This window comes from Canis lupus, chromosome 8, assembly GCF_003254725.2.
Source record: "Canis lupus dingo isolate Sandy chromosome 8, ASM325472v2, whole genome shotgun sequence".
Taxonomy (NCBI): domain Eukaryota; kingdom Metazoa; phylum Chordata; class Mammalia; order Carnivora; family Canidae; genus Canis; species Canis lupus.
The window spans coordinates 47842372-47860117 of record NC_064250.1 but is presented as its reverse complement, the minus strand read 5'-3'; the positions used below and the strand labels follow the sequence as shown (position 1 = coordinate 47860117).

General features: G+C 50.5%; 1 protein-coding gene across 1 annotated transcript in view; it reads left to right on the top strand.

The window, feature by feature from the left end:
* The window catches only part of LTBP2 (latent transforming growth factor beta binding protein 2), a 101497-nt gene that overhangs the window by 23529 nt on the left and 60222 nt on the right, over nucleotides 1–17746 (top strand). The gene's annotated exons all lie outside the window — the stretch shown is intronic.

The following is a 17746-nucleotide window of genomic DNA, read 5'->3' as shown; positions in this document are numbered from 1 at the left end:
AGTTATTCACCTCTCTGATTTCGCACAGGGAGGTGGGGACAATGATGATAATCACAAGCTTGGAATTGTAAGGATTAAGTTAGTTAATAGAAAGAAAGTGCTTAGAACAGTGGCTGGCACATAGTAAGCTCTTTATAAACGTTTTCCTCCCCCACCTCTGCCTGTGGTCCATGCAGAAAGGACCCCTCTGTCCGAAGAAGCCCTTCGGTTCGCTCACTGCCCAGCAGTTAATGTCTCTCCTTGAAGAGAGTAGAAGAAGCATGTTGGGGGAGGGTGTAGAATAAAGTGCGGGCGAGGGGAATGTGCATGGGCAGGATTCCCTGGCCTGCTTGCCAGCCAACCTGGCTAGACTTTTTCTAGCTCTGGACAGGAAATCTGAACTTTGTAAACTGGTCCATTTCTAGGGGGCTGTGTTTTCCTTTTGGTTTTTCAGGCTAGTTTTTCCATTCGCTTCCTACTTAAGATGTTCTTTCTGAAATGTTGCAACCTTGTCTTGCTGAACTAAGGGGAAAAAGGATTTGTCCTCTGGGAGGCCAGGAGAACCAGGGAGAGGAGGCTGGCCTCAAGATCAGGACCCCAGCCAGAAAGCTCAGGAGAGAAGGGAAAGGAGCCTGAGATTATCCCACAACTCTGAAGCAGGGGGCCACCAGGGTCTGAGGAAGGTGGGGTCCCAGAGCACCTAACACCCAAGCAGGTAGTTTGCAAGGGTAGCCAGAAGCACAAGGAGGAGAAGGATGGACTCTGGTTGAGGTCTAGGGAGATCCAAATCAAAACCAGAAGAACCAAACCTTTTGGCCAAGGCCTTGGAATGCTGAGGCAGAGAGAGGGGCAGAGCTCAAGGCTAGGTAGACAACTCGGGGGGCAGGGTGGATGGCCTGGGATTGGCTGTGAGCAGGTGGGCAGGGCCTGAGCCTTGTTACGATTGGTCCCAGCTGTTGGTCCAGGTGGCTGGGCCTGATGTGAAGGCCCCTGGAAGAACACCAGAGGTACCAGCTCCAGAGTCAGGCCGGGGCACAATGGGAGCAGAGTGCTTCCAGCCTGACATTCCTCTGCAAACGCTCTTTGGCTTGTAGGATTCATGCATTTTAGAATGCATGGAGCCCCCATGTATGCACACAAGTGAGTATGGGGGATGGTTGCTTGGCAGGTCATTCTGTCCCTTGCACCCTTGAGTCAAAGCTGTTTAACATCCCCTGCCCCATCTTCCCAGCTCAGCCCACTCCTCTTCTTCTTTAAGGCCCAGTACCACCTTCTCCAAAAAGCTCCCTGGCCACTTCCACCTAGCTCTCTGACCCCCTGCAGTGCATACCCTGTGGATCTGTGCCCTGTGTCTGCAATCAGACTGTGTGGCCTGGGCCCTGGCAGACAGATACTGTCTTGCACCCTTTGGATCTCCCCAGAATTCCTCCCACAGTCTTAGCTTATAGAAGGGGCTTAATAAGCATTTGCTTCACTGGGCCCAAACTGAATGGTTACCTAAGAAAGGGGGCCCCCACCACCGAACCCTCACCCTGTGCCCAGAGCCAAGAGCACCAGCCCCTGTGTTGCCCTGAGTACAGGAAGAGGGGAGGCTCTGCGCTTCCCTGGGGGAGTACATCCTACTCTGCCTTGGGGTGGTCTGTTCGTCCTGGAGAGTAGGGACTGTGTCCTGCTCTTTCGTGAAGACATCCTTGGTACTTAACTAACACCGTGCTTGGCTCATGAGGTGCTCAGCTTATGAAAGCTAAATGAATGAATGGACGAGACCTGATGCTGGGGAGAGAGGAGGCCGAGAGGAACGGAGGTGGAGCTGTTTGAGCCGTGAGCCTTCCATCCCCTGGCAAAGGATTTGTGTGTGCAAGAGGCAGCGGAGGGTGAGGGCCCACAGTGAGGTCAGTGGCCCACAGCAGAGACATCCTCTTCCAGCTTCACAGGCTCCCTGGCCAGGGGCTACTGTGATGTTGTGAACGTGCTGCCGCCTCCGAGCCACCCCGTCTGTCTTTGCCCTGGGACCTCAGTGCCATGAAATCTGGGAAAGTCCGAGTGGCCCGCTGTCGGCCCAGCTGTGTTTTGCTTTGAGAGGCCAAATCCCGCTTGCCTGGTGGTGTCAGACATTTCCTGTGAGCTTGGCTAGGTTCCCCAAACAGCCGTTGGCCTCTTTCCCGATGGCAACTCGCACAGGCCCTTGGTGTCTAGATAGAGGGAGTGACATGAAGCAGGGGGCATTTTAGAAGCCAGAGGGGGGCCCCCAACATACTTAAGGAGGGGAGACACTGCAAGGATTGGTGATGACCAGAGACTCCCTTCAAGAAAGCACTAGACAGAGGCCAAGAGACTTGTATTCCAGAAGGAAGTCGAGAGGGAGGGGCCAGGAGAGTCTCGGGCAGCCGCAGCAGCACGCCCTAAGGAGAGCCAGACAAGGATTGATGTTGTCCAGCTGTGGCCTGGGCTGGCTCCAGGGGCCTGGAGACTCCCTCTGAGACCCAGGTCCAGGCTTCTGCCCCAAGGCTGGGCAGAGGATCTGCCCCACCTGAGGAGCAAGAGCCAGGCATCCGGGGACAAGCCTTAAGAGGTTGAGGGCAGGGTGGTTACAACAACCTGGGACTGGCCAGCCCTGAAAACCTGCTTTATACCAGTGCTTCTCAAACTGCAATCAGCATGGGCATCACCCCGGAACTTGCTGACATGCAGCTGCTGATTCTGCAGGGCTGGGGAGAGCATCTCTCAGGTGGCACTGATGCAGCTGGTTCATGGACCACATCTTGAATAGTGAGGGTCCAGCCTGGGCTTTGGATTCAGATATTCCTGGGGGCCCAATTCTGGATTTACTAGTCACCAGCTGTGTGACATTAGGCAAGTTTTTGGAGTCAATCGTCCCCCGCCAACCCCCATCCCCCCACCGCCCACCCCACCCCCGCCATAGGATTGCAGAAAGGATGAACCGAGACCATGTGAATAGAGCACCTAGAACAGTGTCTGATAGGAGTTAGTCCTCAATGTCTTAGCCATCAGCAAGCTGCTTCTTCTTGCTAGGGGATCTTGGGTGGCAAAGAGCAGACAAAAAGCCTGGGGTGCCTGCATATGTGTATGGACTTGCTGTGGGGAGCTGTCAGAGCCCAGAAAAGCCTCATGGGAGCCATGACTAGCTGATCCTGCAGTAGACCAGTAGTGGGTTTGGCTGGCTTACTTGTTTCACCAGGACCGTTCTTACCAGCTCTATGGGACAGGGGGCCAAGGGGAAGTGTTGCAACATTTCTCAGAATAGGAGGCACATGAGTTTGCTCCTTAGCCTGACCTGAAGACCTAGAGGCTGGGCCCTGAGCACCTTCTTAGCAGGCTTGCTCACTACCTGGGCAACAATAGGCTAAGTGGGGTTGGTAGGGGGAGATGTCTGGGCAGCTGCGGGCCCTATGGTGATGGCTCCCAGTGGGCTGCTCCCCCAGAAGGCAGCTAGGGAGTCCACCTTCTTTCTACCCACCCAGTCTCTCTCTCTCTCTGTCTCCTGGATCTCCTCTCCACACACCCCACGTCTTTATCCACTATGTTCATTTCCTGTGGCTGCCATAACAAATTGCCACAAACGAGCCACTTAACACAATGCAAGTGTGTGATCCTACAGCTCTATAGGTCGAACATCTGAGGTGGGTCTCCGCAGGTGAAAGTCAAGGTGTCAATGGGGCTCTGTTCCTGGAGCATCTAAGGGAAGAATCGGGTTTTTTGCTCACTCAGGTTGGTGGCAGAAGTCAGTTCCTTGCTATTGTAGGACCGAGTCTCTGTTTCCTACTATCTGTCACTTGAGGGCTGTTCTTAGCGTCTAGAAGCCACCTATACTCTTTGGCTTGTGGCCGCCTTCCTACCTTTCAAGCCAGCAATGGCATGTGAATTCTTCATGTTTTGAATCTCCGCCTCTGCTTCCTTCTTCGGCTGAATCTCTCAGTGACTCTTCAGCCTCTGCTTCCACTTTCAAGGGCCTGTGTGATGACGCTGGGCCCATCTGGGTAATCAAATCAGGGCACGCTCCCTCTTTTGTCAGCTGATTAGCAACCTTTATTACACCTGCTTCCTTAATTGCCCTTTGCCATTTATTTTTGTAATTCCAGTGTAGTTAACATACAGTGTCCTATGAGCGTCATTCCTTTTGCTGTTTAATGTAACATATTCAATGATGTAACAGCAGGGGACAAAGGTCATAGGGGCCAACCAAATCCACCCACTGTAGCCCATTCCAGTTAGAACTTCGCCCCCATCTGAAGTGTAACAGCTCCCTTGTCAGGGGCTTGCCACACGGCGGCCCTCCATGATCTGGCCCCCAAAACCTTTCGGACATCTCTGATATTGGCTTTCATCATTCGTTCTCCCCATTCATTCTGTTTCTGCCACACTGGCCAACTGGTTTTTCCTCAAATATGGCAGAGATGCTTCTACTTCAGGGCCTTTGTACTTGCTTTTCCCCCTCCTTGGAATACTGTGTATTTCCTAGGGTGGCCATAACAAATTACCACAGACTAAATGTCTTAAAACAACAGAAGTTTATTCTCTCACAGTTCAGGATGGCAGAAGTCCAAAATCAAGGTGTCGATTGGGTTGTTCCTTCTGTGAGAGAATCTATTTCATGCCTCCCTCCTAGCGTCTGATGGCTCTCATCCATCCTTGACATCCTTGGGCTTGTAGCTGCATCACACTGATCTCTGCCTCCATTGTCACATGGCCTGCTCTGTGTGTGTGGATTTAGGGTCCACCCTAATCCAGGATAATCTCATCTAAACCTAACTGATTACATCCCGCACAGACCCTATATCCAAATAAGGCCACGAATTACAGGTCGAGGGTTAGGACTTCACATTTTTGGAGGAAACACAATACAACCCACATCAAACACTGTATTGTTTTAAATTTTATTTATTTATTCATGAGAGACAGAGAGAGAGGCAGAGACATAAGCAGAGGGAGAAGCAGGCTCCCCCCAGGGAGCCCAGTGTGGGGCTTGATCCCAGGACCTGAGCCGAAGGCAGACGCTCAACCACTGTGCCACCCAGGCACCCCACAAACACTTTTTCTGGATACTCAGATGGCTCTCTTCCTCCCCTTTCAAGTCTTTTCTCCTCAGCAGGAGGGGGAAGGGGCCCTCTATTCACCTGATTTAAAACTGCACACTCCCAAACATGCCTTACTCCAGCCCTGGCAATTTTTCTCCATTGCACTAGTGTCTTCTGTGTTTTACTTACTTGATTTATTGTTTTTCTTGCCCCAGGAAAAGGTCAGATCCAGGAGGACAGGGTTTTGTTTTTTTTTTTTTTTTTTTTTGTCTGCTTTCTTGCTGCTACATCTCCAACACCTGAACACAACTGGCAGATCTTAGCCATCCCTGGCAATTGGGCCTCAAGTCCTCCTTGGCAAGGTCGTGGTGGGGTTAGCCGCCTGCTTCTTTCACACTGTGTCACCCCTTCCTCGTGGCTGTGCCCTGGCTCCTCCCTGCTAGGTCAACCCTACCCTAAATCCAGACTGAGTCAAACGGTAAGAGATGTCTGGGGATGGAGTGCCTTCTTTCCTTTCCTTTCCTTTTTTTTTTTTTTGGTCTTATTTTTTTCTGATTTGTTTTTGTAACTCTGAGCTCCCTGCTTGCCTCCCTGGGGTTTTTCTGGAGTTCCCCAACCCTTAGTACCTTGAATATACTATTTTGAAAGGACTTGGAGTCAAGAGACCCAATTTTGTTTCCAAGCTGGGACACTAAGTAGTTTTGTGGCTTTGGGTTAGCCACTTCGCTTCTCTAAGACTTCATGTCTCTATCTATAAAATGGGAAAGAGAATTCTTTCCGCCCTGGGATGTTGTGAGGATAACAAAAACATTGTGGGCAAAAGATTGCTTTGTGAACCGTAATGTTTATCGCAAGTACTGGCTAATGTTGTTCTTTAGCAGCCTTGACAGTGGGCTGGGGTGTTTGTTTATGTGTCCTATTGGGGCATGGATTACTTTCAGAAGAAGGTCCTCATTGAAGCCCTCTCTGACCACCTTTTAAAGATTTTAGCATTAGGGTTATCCTCAGCCACTGGACACAAACCAGAAGATGTACCTCACAGCACAGATCACAGCGTCTACAGTGGGTATCCTGACAGTTGTGTGGTACACAGTCTGTGTGGCTGTATGTGGTGATCCTGGACTCGGTTCCTTTCCAGGAGGGAGATGTCTCCTATTTCCCTATTATTTAATACATAACCCACTCCAACTTGAGAGACCCCTCATCTTGTTCACTTTTTATTCTAACAGTGCTTTTTACTTTCTGTTTTCTAACATGGCATATGATTGAGTTATTTGTTACATTTAGTGTTTATCATCTGTTTTCCCCCCGCTACAACGTGAGCTTCTTGAGGGCAGGGATCTTGCTTTATTCACTGACCTGGCCCTATCTCCTAGAACAGCGCCCGGTATATAATAAGCACTCAATAAATAAATATCTACCGAATGGACATCCCTATCGTAGTGCATCCCCTATTGCTGCTTGGAGCAAAGAAAGTTGGTCTTGGGTCCATTCCCTTCTGCGCTGACATTCAGCCCATCCCCTAGCATGACATCAATCAGGAAGGGCATCTTGCGATCCTCCCAGCAGGTAGGTATCTGCCCCTTGGCCTGGGTGCTTTGGAGCTCCCCTAGGGGTGAGTAGAATGGGGCAGAGCCAGACTTAGCAGACCCCGAGGAGTGCCAGGAGTCTGGTACAGGACTGTGGCAGCTGTGACGGAGTCCCCTTCCAATTTCTTCTGTCTCTTGGGCCTTAAAGGAGCCCCATGAATGCCCCTCCCTGGGCTTGTGGGTTTGGAAGAGGGAGGGCTCAGAAGGGGAGTAGTTAGAGGGAGATGCTCACTTGCGGGCCTCCAGCCAGAACAAATGGAGAGGGTTTTATTTTCCCAAGTCTGAAGTCCCAGAACCTCTGCTGCCGCTTTTTGAGGAGAGTAGAAAAAATCTGCGTCTCAGCCAAGTACTTCCTTTACTGCCCACACATATTTCCCTGCTGCTCACAGTGGGGTTCTGCAAGTGTAGATGGGCCACATTAAGGTTTGTGGAGGGTCCCTTGGCACAGCCCAGAGGACTGCCTGGAGGAAGTGGCTAGGTCTGAAGCATTCCATTCCCACCAGGGAGAGGAAGGAGACAGGTTATTCTATGCTGGACTTCTCAGTCATTGGATCCAACAGGAGATACCCATCACATCACAGTCTCTATGATAGGTACTCCAAGAATTGTGCAGTGTATAGCTTGTGCATCTGTATGTCATGACCCTGGACCTGGCTTCTTCTCAGGAAGAAGTTTCCCGTTTCCTCCACAAAGCATATTGCTTCAAAGCAGTCCTCTGTAGCTGCATATGGCTGCTGAGGTCCCTTCTAGATTTCTCTGAAATGATGAGGTTGGGGGGGGTTTGAGTGGACCTCTGGGCCTTTGTAGAGTATTAATATGCACCTCTCAACCCGCACATGTACCTGGAATCCACAGAGCTCAGGGCCTGAGCAAGGTCTTGGCTAGCCATGTATGAATAACAGAAAAACACAGGCTCTGGGCAGATGTGGCCTGAGGCATGCGTCCTGGCTATGCTTTGCTTCTAGGCCTAGTGGTCCTGACAGAGATCATGAAGAAGGAGCACTCAGCCCAGTGCAGATACCACCAGGTTGGTGGAGGTGCCAAGTTCAGGCTTCTGAGTCCTCAGGGATAAAGGGAGCCCAGCACCTTCTAACACGTCTCCTGCTCCCTACATAGGACAAGTAGGCGGGTTCCAGGGAAATGGTGTCCACTTCCTGCACACTTCCTTTTGCCTTCCTTTCTCTCCTAATTAAGCTGAAGGTGAGCGTCTGGCCTGAGGCAGCCGCAAAATCTCTGATGAAGACTACATGACTCCCTTTGCCAGGATTCTCCCAGAGCTGAGGATTTTCAGAACCTCCTTGGGTGATATTGCAGAGGGGGAACCCCTCCCAGCCCAGCCCTGGCCCTCACGCATCTCTGAGACAGGAGCTGTTTCCCTCCTGTCTGCCAACAGCCTGCAGCAAAATGATAGAGAAAGCTACAGAACTTCTCCCTCTTCCAATCCTCCCTCTTCATCACCACCATCAATAGCGTCGATTGCACCCTGCCATGATTCAGGCACTGTACTAGATTCCCTACCCTCGTCTTTCCTCCCCTTGTGTTCCCCACCCCAAAGTCAGCAGCTCAGTGACACACAGGAAGTAGATGTTACACAAATGTCTTCTGGCCCATCACCTGGAGTCTAAATGGAGAGAGGTGGCAGGGCTACACCTGCCAATGGGATGAGAACAATCACCCAGGAGCAGAGGGGTATGGGAGACCTCCCAGGGCTCACCACTGCCCTAACCCTAGTCTGACCCTAACGGGGTGTCTAGAATTGTGGTCACAGTGCTGAATGTCGGGTTAGGATTGGGTGGGACTGAGGTTGTGGTTGGGGTAACACTCTTTCACAAGAGGGTGGTGGTGAGGGAAAGATGAGAGGATAACTTTAGTGTGGTATTATGATGCGACTTTAACCTTAGGGTTGTGGCTAGGGTTGGGCTAGGATTATGCTAGAGTAGAATTTAGGACTGAGGTTTTTTTGTGGGTGGTATCGTTGTCATTTTAACCCACCATTTATGGAACCTTATTGAGTCAGCTGGCCCTCCTGTGCAGAGCACTCAGCAGGCGCCACCTAAAAATGGGGACCATGTGACGTAGTGGTTATGAGCATGGCTCATGAGTCAGACCTCTGTTTCATCCAATTCTGTTGTTCACGGCCGTTTGATGCTGGGTGTCTCTTCACCTCCCTGAGTTCAATGTAAAAGGAAGACGAGAATACTGGCCCCACAGGGTTGTGGTGAGAATAACGTAAAAGAAGTGCTGAGTCACATGGCTAAGTGCTCAATATTCGAGAGCTTCTACTCTTTCTTATCGGTATCAGAGTTCCAGGAGGAAACAGACGGCACACTCAGAGAGAACAGTTTGATAAAGGGTCTATTTAAGGAGGCATGGACAGAGTTGGAGGGAACAGAAAAAGGGGTGGAATATCCCGGGTGTGGCTGTGTAGGGAAGTCTGAGGGGCTGGGGGCCAGTGGTTACTAGAACCAGAGCAGCTATAGCCACAGGCCAGGACAGAACTGTGGCCTCTGTTAAAAGACCTGCTAGTGTTCTCCCCACCTCCCACCCCTGCACTGCACTTGTCAGGAGGGCATTGGCAGGATCAATACCTCCACTCCCTCTCCTGCCTTCTTGTTGGACTCCCACTTGGGCTGAATAGGACTGGAAGGCAGGGGACGAAGGAGCCTCCCAGGGCCCCGAGTGGGGTGGAGAAAGCTCTAGCGGAGCAAGTGGAAGATCTTCAGCACATTAACAAGTTCTCACAGTGACACTATGAGGAGGACATTCCTGTTAACCCAACTGTGCGATGAAGATACCGAGGGAAAGGGCCCTTCCAGCCCCGCTCTACTCAAGACTCCAGAACCCTTGCCAGCAAGCATTTTGCTAAACAGCCTGTAGAGCAGGTGAGCTCAGGCCAGTGCAGAGCAGCAGGCCTGATGAGGGAGCCGCAGGGACGGGGTCAGGCCAGGCATCCAGTGTCTTTGCAGCAAACTACAGAAACCCCGTGAGAGCCTGGAGCAGATTCTCCTCAGCAGCCGTGTGTGGGGAACAAAGGCGGCTTGTTGGGATCATTAAAACATAATGTATGCAGTTCCCAGCATCCAGCTTAAAAAATAGTAACAACAAACATTTCAAGCTTGTGGCTGTACTCATACATAGCATTTAACTGACCGAAGTCCTCTAGGATTTTTGTTTGAAAGGAAAAGGTTAGGGAGTGATGAAGCAAGCAGGGACTAGAAAGACAGTCAGTGCTTTTTTTTCAGATGCCCCAAGGGATGGTTTGTCCCATCCGGTTGCTTTGTACAGAACTGTGGCTACTCAGTGAATGTCACGCTCCGGGTAGGGTGTGTGTGTGTGTGTGTGTGTGTGTGTGTGCATGCGCGCACGCGTGTGGTTGCAGCATGGGTGGGAATGCTGGAGGAAAGAACATGCCTAAGAAATTATCAAGGAGATTTTTGGGGGGCCTTGTGAGTTCTCCTTTTGAGCTCAAGGTTTTCCAACATCCGTATATCAGGTTTCACCCCTTGTCCGGAACGCAGAGGAAGTTTCTGATTTATAGGTCTGGTAGTTTCTCTGGTTACGCGACCTTTAAATCTGCCATCGGTTAATTAATTTGCCACTGGATAGTGAAGTTAATTTGCTTCCCGGGTGAAAATCGCTTTACCAAAGTAAACTGGTACTATGATAACAGTAGTAAAAAAGGGGCTCAAATACATACTTGTTTCCATTCGTGGAAAACTGATTTAGTGTCTCAGCCTTCCTCTCCTGATCACTGCCGTGTGTGTGTGTGTGTGTGTGTGTGTGTGCGTGCGCACGCATGCACACCACACACACATACACACACCCCACCACCACATCTGGAGAGGTCTAAGGAAGAAGATTTAAGGCTTGCAGGGTAATTTGCCAGAAAAAGATCAGAAAGGAAAAATGAATTAGATGCAAAGTCATCTGATAACCATAGTTGTAAGATTGGCTGCCCAGGACCAAGAGGCTTGTGTATGTACGTCTGTGTCTGTCTGCAGATGACATCGTGAAGATCGCTAAATGATTTCCAATAACAAAATGTGAAAACACATAGTTCCTTTGTTAGCCACATAGTTGTGGTTTTGTGTCCGTGATTCATTGTGGAAGTGAGTAGCTGCGACAGGCATTTTGTGGGGTTTTTTTGTTCTTTTTTCTCCTAAAAAAATATTTGTGAAAGGTCTAAAATTCAAGGAAGTCCAGTGCTTTTTGAAAAGAAAAATCCCCGTTCCTTGCAAAATGAAGATTGCAAATCAAAACCCCTGGAACTAGCACATTGCTGCTTCTAGCCAGTAGTCTACGCTGCCTTTCCCGCCTGGAGCCTCAGCCCCTGACTAATACCTAACATGTCCACTCATATGTGCACCCAGAGAGGGTGGGGGTAGCCTCTCAAGGGAATCAAGAGGTACTGCAGGGGGTACTGCAGGGGGACCTCAGACACACCCTTGGGGAACCATTCATCCCACATTTCTTTCTGTTTTTGGGGTTCTTGAGTCAAGGTCAGAGCCTAGTCCAGAGCCCCCGGACTAGGCAGTGGTGTGTGTGAAGGAGGAATCATGAAACTATTGATGTCTTATAGTTAGGTAAGTCTGGATCTGAATCTCAGCTTTGCCGCTTAACAGCCATGCTGCCACAAGCAAGTGATTTAACCAGACAAGCCTCAGTATTCTCATCTGTAAGATGGGGATTCCGTCACTACCTTATGGAATTGTCAAGGGAATTTACTAACATATCCAAATGCATCTGGCATCTTTGAAGTGTTCTGTGGATGGCACCCACTCTTATTTGTCCCCTGACTCTGGGGTTACCTGGGCCTTTTGTTTACATCAGAAAGGCAGCAGCGGTACCTGGAGACTCTGAGAGGTTGTCCAGACCACCTGAATGTGTTTCTGGCCCTAGTGATATTTCTAGTTATGGGCAAGGGTGAGCCACAGGGTGGCAAATATCACCCATCAAAGGCAGGCAGAGCTCAGGCCTCAAGACCCCACCTCAGCACTTCCCTGTTGCTGATGATCCTGGCCAGAGTGACAGCCTCACTCTGCTTTAGTTTTCTCTTCTGTAAAATGGGGGAGTGGTAGTTCCTTTATCATACGGGTTGCTGTGCTATCAACATAGAGTCTGGGAAAAAAAATTTTTTTTAGTGAAATGCCTATAGTGGATGTCTGACACATAATCAGTTGGTAGGTTTGGGATGCTATGAGGCTGGGTGAAGACTCCTCACTAGTAGAAATCTCCTTTTGTTTATCACCCCAGGTTAGAGTTTTAGCCCCTAGAAGAGCAGGCTGGCTGTGGGCTGCCAGGACTTTGGCCTGCCCTAGAGGAGTATATCCTTGACCTCAGCCCACTCAGTGGGCCTATCTGGGCAGGTGCAAAAGTGGGATAAGCTCATCTGACATCACAGGCCTGTGTTTGCCATCTGCTAAGGCAGGCCTGCTAAGCTCTGTGCATGGAAGTGTGTTTCAGAGCATAGAGAGGTCCAAAGGCCATGAGCTGGGGACTCAGGGGTCCAGGAGGTGGGCATCTCATGCCAATTTGACAATGGTGAAATGCCCATACGCCAGGCTCTTCATGGCTTTGGGAGATGGTCCCAGCTCCACCTGTCAGCCTAAAGCTCTTTCCTTTCCCTGCTTCACTTCCAGCCCCTTCTCCTCCCCCAGTCTCCCAGGAGCACTTGCCATGCACACCACCATACCACCACAGCAGCTTGGGCGTGAGCATGGAGGGCATGATGAGCTTTGCACGTGAGATATACAAGATAAGGCCCGGACTCTTGGCTCTACAGCTCAGCCTCAAAACATAATTCTCAAGCTGCCATGATAGTGTAAAGGTTTAGAGTACAGGCTCTGGAACCAGAACACCTATAGGCTATCTGTGTTTGATTCCCAGCTCTGTTAGTCATTGGCTGTGTGACCTTAGATGGAGTCACCTAGCTTCTCTGTGCCTCATCAGTAAAATAGGGATAATAAAAATACCTGCTTTCTGATTTTAAAGATGGTTAAATTTAGTTAATGTATGGAAAGTGCTGAGACCCACATCTGGATGTTACAAGCCCTATGGAGGTATTTGCTTGTATTTACTGTCATCTTTGGCCTCTTCTCCTTTATCTTTAACCAGATAGGCTTCCTCCTCCTCGAACACCAATAGCACATGCCTGGATATGTCCCCTTAGAGTTCTCTCTGCCTTGGGTGGGCTCTGCGCTCCCGACCCCTTTCTCCAGCTCATGTCACACAACCACTAGGATGCCTTCCCCATGCATCCAGCTGTGAGACTCCTGGCACCTGCTGCTTTTCCACCCTTGGGTTGTTATGAATCACCCATGCACAGGGTCTTATCCCAGGGGTGCTGCGCCCCATGCAAGATGTCAGTCAGGGTATGAATGGGGCTGAAATCTAGCCTGTGTTCTGCTCAGCCAACCCTGGCACCATGAAGGAAATGGGGCAGCTTCTGTAAACTGGCCGCCCAGGGAGGGGCCCTTCTGTAGTCCACACAAAGGTGCCAAGTGCAGACCCTCCACCTTCTGCCTCCCTGCATGAAGGAAGCGATATGTCTCTCCTGCAAGTACCTGAGTGGGACTGTGCACCTTATGAGATGCTCATAAATGTACCTTGGAAGTAGGTGAGTGAGGAACAAGTCTTCATAGGGGAAGTTGAAGCCAGAGGTTTCAGACTGCCTGCTGGCTCCAGCTGGCTGAAGGATGGGGCCCTGCCAGCACTGGAGAGAGAGCTCCAGTGGAGAGACCTCGAGCTGGAAGAGGCCACTGAGAAGTTGAACGTGCACTATGACTGTCGAGGGACAGTACCTGTGTGCCTGGCACTGTGGTGACTCTATGGAGAAAATAAAGACAATGTAAGACTTGATCCCTTGCCTTCCTCTCTAAGGGGATCTGTGTTCCTGGCCAAACTGCAGCCCCACCTTTGGGTGGTCTGCTGGGCCCAGAGGGAGGCAGAGGAACTCTTGGAGGGGCTCTTTCATCTGGTGGGAGGGAGAGGGCAATAACACTTGCACAAGTTATGTAGAAAATAAGGGGCATTTCTGGGACCCTGGGAAGCCCACTCAGGCTCTCCTGCCCTGCTCCCTACCCAGGTGGGAGAGAAAAAGAAGGGCAATGCAGAGTCTCAAGGGATCAGGGCTTGGAAGCCTGATAGCCTACAAGGCAGGCTGCTCAGTACATAAGGGTTTGTCAACATGAGGGGACAGGGGTCCAGAGGACAGAGGAGAGCCGTGAGGCCTAGTGGGGTCTCTGGACCCCTGGGAGACTGAGGCAGCAGCTACTTCAGGGTGGCTCTAGAGGCAGGAGTCAGGCCCTAGGCCAGCCTTGTGCCCCACAGACATTCCCCTGGACATGCACAGCTCCCACCAACCTCTGCCTCTTATTTACCTGCAAGGAGACAGGGGTGCTGGATTTCCTCCTGAGATGGCAGGGAGAGCATGGTGGGCAGAGACTAAACAGGACAGACTGCCCCCTTCCACCTGCCAGCCTGGCAGAGGCATCCCCTGGAATCTATGTCCCAGATCTCCAGATCTCTCAGACCTGGATGTGGGCACAGAAAGAGCTAGAGACTCAGGCCTTGGAGCAGGAGGTTGTGACTCACAAGTGCCTGAAATGGGGCTGGTTTGGGGACTCTGGCTGACCACTGAGGCCCAAGGGTGACAGGATGGGCATAGCAGGGTGAGCCACAGCAGGGTGGGCATAGCAGGGTGAGCAACAGAACAGGTCTGGGGACAGCCAGCTCTCAGACCTTTCAGGAGGGCACCAAAGAGTGAGGGTGCAGACGCTGATGATGCCACATCAGTGTGCCAGGCAGCAGGCAGGGGCTGGGTCCCCTGGGCACTACCCCACTGAGCTCACCACGAGCCCATAGGCCTGTGGCTTCCTCTCTGGCACTCAGGAGCACAGCTCCACTATTCCAGGCACATGAAGCTCCTGCCTCATCAGAGGTCACCATGTCACTGGTCAGCTCTGGCTCTTGAAAAGTCCTGCTCCCCTGAGGCATGGTCCTGGGTCTGTGCTCTGCACATCCAGTCTCTTTCCTGCCACAGCCCTCACATCTGATGATGGATACTGCAGTGTTGGGAGACAAGAGAGCAAGGTTTAGGAGGGTGCTGATTCCCCTAGGCAAGGACATCCAGGGGACCCTGGTGCCTGGGGTAAGAGTGAAGCCTTCAAGGGACAGAGAACAAAGTGAGGGCAGCCAGGGGAGCCTCTCTCCACATAGTTAGAGGCCAAGATACACTTTTGGGGTTCCAATGCTGACTCTTCCATTTTTCATACTTGCTCTGTCCAATACGGTAATCACCAGCCATATGGAGCTATTTAAATTTAACTTAATGTAAAACTCAGCCACACTAGCCACATTTCCAAGTGTTCAAAAGCCACAAGTGACTGGTAGTTAGCGTATTGAATAGTGCAGACTATAGAGCATTTCCATCACCACAGAATGTTCTGTTGGACAGAGCAGTTCTAGACGAATGATCTTGGACAAGTTCCTTAATCTCTCTGTGCCTCAGTTTCCTTTTCTGAAACATGGGGCTACTAACAGTAGCTACCCCTAGGGTGGTTGTGAAGATCAGATAACATAATGCAAGTGTAACAAGGAACATGCAGCACAGAACTAGTGCTTGATAAATATTCATTATTGTTGCTCCAGCCCTCGCCTCCTCACAGCGTCATCAGAGAACCCAGCAACCTAGCACATCTGGTACCCAGACGCTGGAGAGTGACAGCTACTAAGTCTTAGCCAAGCCAGGTCTCACCTGCTCAGCCCCCGAGCTGTGCATCACCTAGATCAGTGGGCTGCTGGCTCCTATGCCACAGCCACAGTGTCCCCTCCTCCTTAACCACCCTGGCCTGGTGCCCCCTTGCCTTCAGCTGAGGCAGGGCAGGTTTGTGGCAGGGCCTGGAGCAGGATGTCTGGTGACACTACGTTGGGTCCCTGGGTTTGGCGCAAGGGTTGGCTGACCCTGGCCTGGGTGTGAGGTCTGCCTGGTTTGAGGAGAGAAGGAGCAGAGAGACCTCTGTGAGGGCTTCCCTAGCTTTGCCAGCACCCAGATCCTCAGGGGAGACTGAGCCACCTGGAAGGTGCTAGTGCCTGGTCACCTGCAATTAGCCAGGCCTGCAGTCACAGAAAGCCAGAAGAGGAGAAGGCATTCTGGGAATGCCCTCCTGTCTATAAGTGCTCTCTCTCTCCGTGTTCCCCTCCTATCTGTCTGGCTGTTTCCTCTCTGACACCTTCACAGCCTCTTCCTCTGTCTGCCCTCAGGAATTGGTCATCCCCAGGCCCCCCATTCCCCTTGTTTATTCTCCCTTTACTCCTATATTTTTCAATGTGTTTAGGTGTCAGGGTGCCTGGAAGTCATAAGGAATGCCATCGATGTAATTAATTCCCTGATTAGAGCTGAGAACAGTTTTATTAGCAGAAACTATGATGATTGTCTGTGTGTTCAAAATAAAAACCCAGCTATAGGCACACAGACGTATCCATGAAAAGAACGTGCTCTCGGGTGGAGTGTGATGGGCCCCCGCCACACTTTCCCTTCCTATTCATTTACTGCTTGTTCATTTGTTTTATCGTGTGTGAGCAGACAGGTGGTAGCAGGTGCCCAAGGTCGGAGACGAATTTATGGGAATGACACTTAGAACTGAGACTAGTCTGTCCATTAACACATTTCCCCTCCTGAAATTGGGAAGTGTTAGCCCAATTTCAGGCTAAGGCCTGAAGTTAACGCCTCAGCCCAGCAGGGAACTCTGAAGCGTGGTTTGTTATGCATGCTCTCCCAGAGTGATAGCATCCCTCCCCCTTAACTCTGTAACCACCACCTACCTCTACCCTTACAACGCTCTGGGCTGTGCCCTGTCGCTCTCCTGAGTGCTGCATCTTGGAAAGTGCTGCATCTCCCATGTGGAGGCACCTTCTTGAGGCACCCAACACTCATCGTGTCGAAACTCATCGTGTCAAAACTGAGCCACTTCTTGGATCTCCCAGTTGAGATGTTGGTTCCTGGAACTCCCTCCACTCATTGGTCTAAGCCATGACTGGGAATTCTCTATGACTTAGATATCCTTTGAATCCAGACTTTCTTCTTGGTCCTATCCTTCGTCACCACTAGCCTAGACCACAGCCAAAGCCTTCTCTCTGGCCTCCAGTCCTCTTCTCTCTGGTCCATCTGCACTTGGATCATCTTTCACCAGAGTAATAATCATTTGAAGAGTCCTAGCTCATCATGTTCTGGACCTCATTGAAGACCATGAACATCTCAAGGCTAATATGTGGCTCCCCAAGGCCCCACACCTTTGCTGGGGTGCTGCTGGGACCTTTGCTCAGATTCCACTGGAGCAGAGAGAGTCAGAGGGTCTTTGCCATCCTTGGACCTCAGTGTCTGGCAAGTGGTAGGCATTCAGTTAAGTGCTTCTTGAATGAGTGAAAGAAAGGCTTCTCCAGGGACTCTTCCTCACCCATTCAGTATGGCCCAGACACCTCTCTATTATTTCACTCTGTCCATCATATGGACTAGAACCTATTCTTCAATTCCCCCCAAATCTCAGTGTCCTCATCTTTAAAATGGTGATACAGCAATAACAAATGGTGGGGTAGCGCAAGGATAAACACCTGGTTTGGTAACCTGGTTTCTGCCCTCAGGAGTTCTGTAACCTTCAGGAAGGGATAGAAACTTGCAACTCTCTGTTTTCTCGACTATAAAATGGGCAAAAATGAGTAACTCTTTAGAGTTAGAGACCTACATGAGATAGATGTGTACAATGTGCATTACTGGCATCGAACCTGGCGCAGAACAAGCACTCATTAAATTGTGTCATGAGTTTATTCCCCACCCACCCCCTTCCCACTCCCTCCCACACCACGTACATAGGTAACCACTGTTATTCATTTCCAAGGTAGCCTTCCAAGGTTGCTTTATAAAGATGCAGATAAATGCAATACATATGCCTGTTTTCTCTATTTTTACACAAAAGTTTACATACCCTATACCAGGAGTCAGCAAATTTTCCATAAAAGGCCAGATAGTAAATATTTTAGGCTTTATACAGCATATGGTTCCTGCAACTGCTCAGCTCTGTCATTGTAGAACAAAAGCAGCTACAGACAATGAGTTTGGCTGTGTCCCAACTCAACTTTATTTATGGA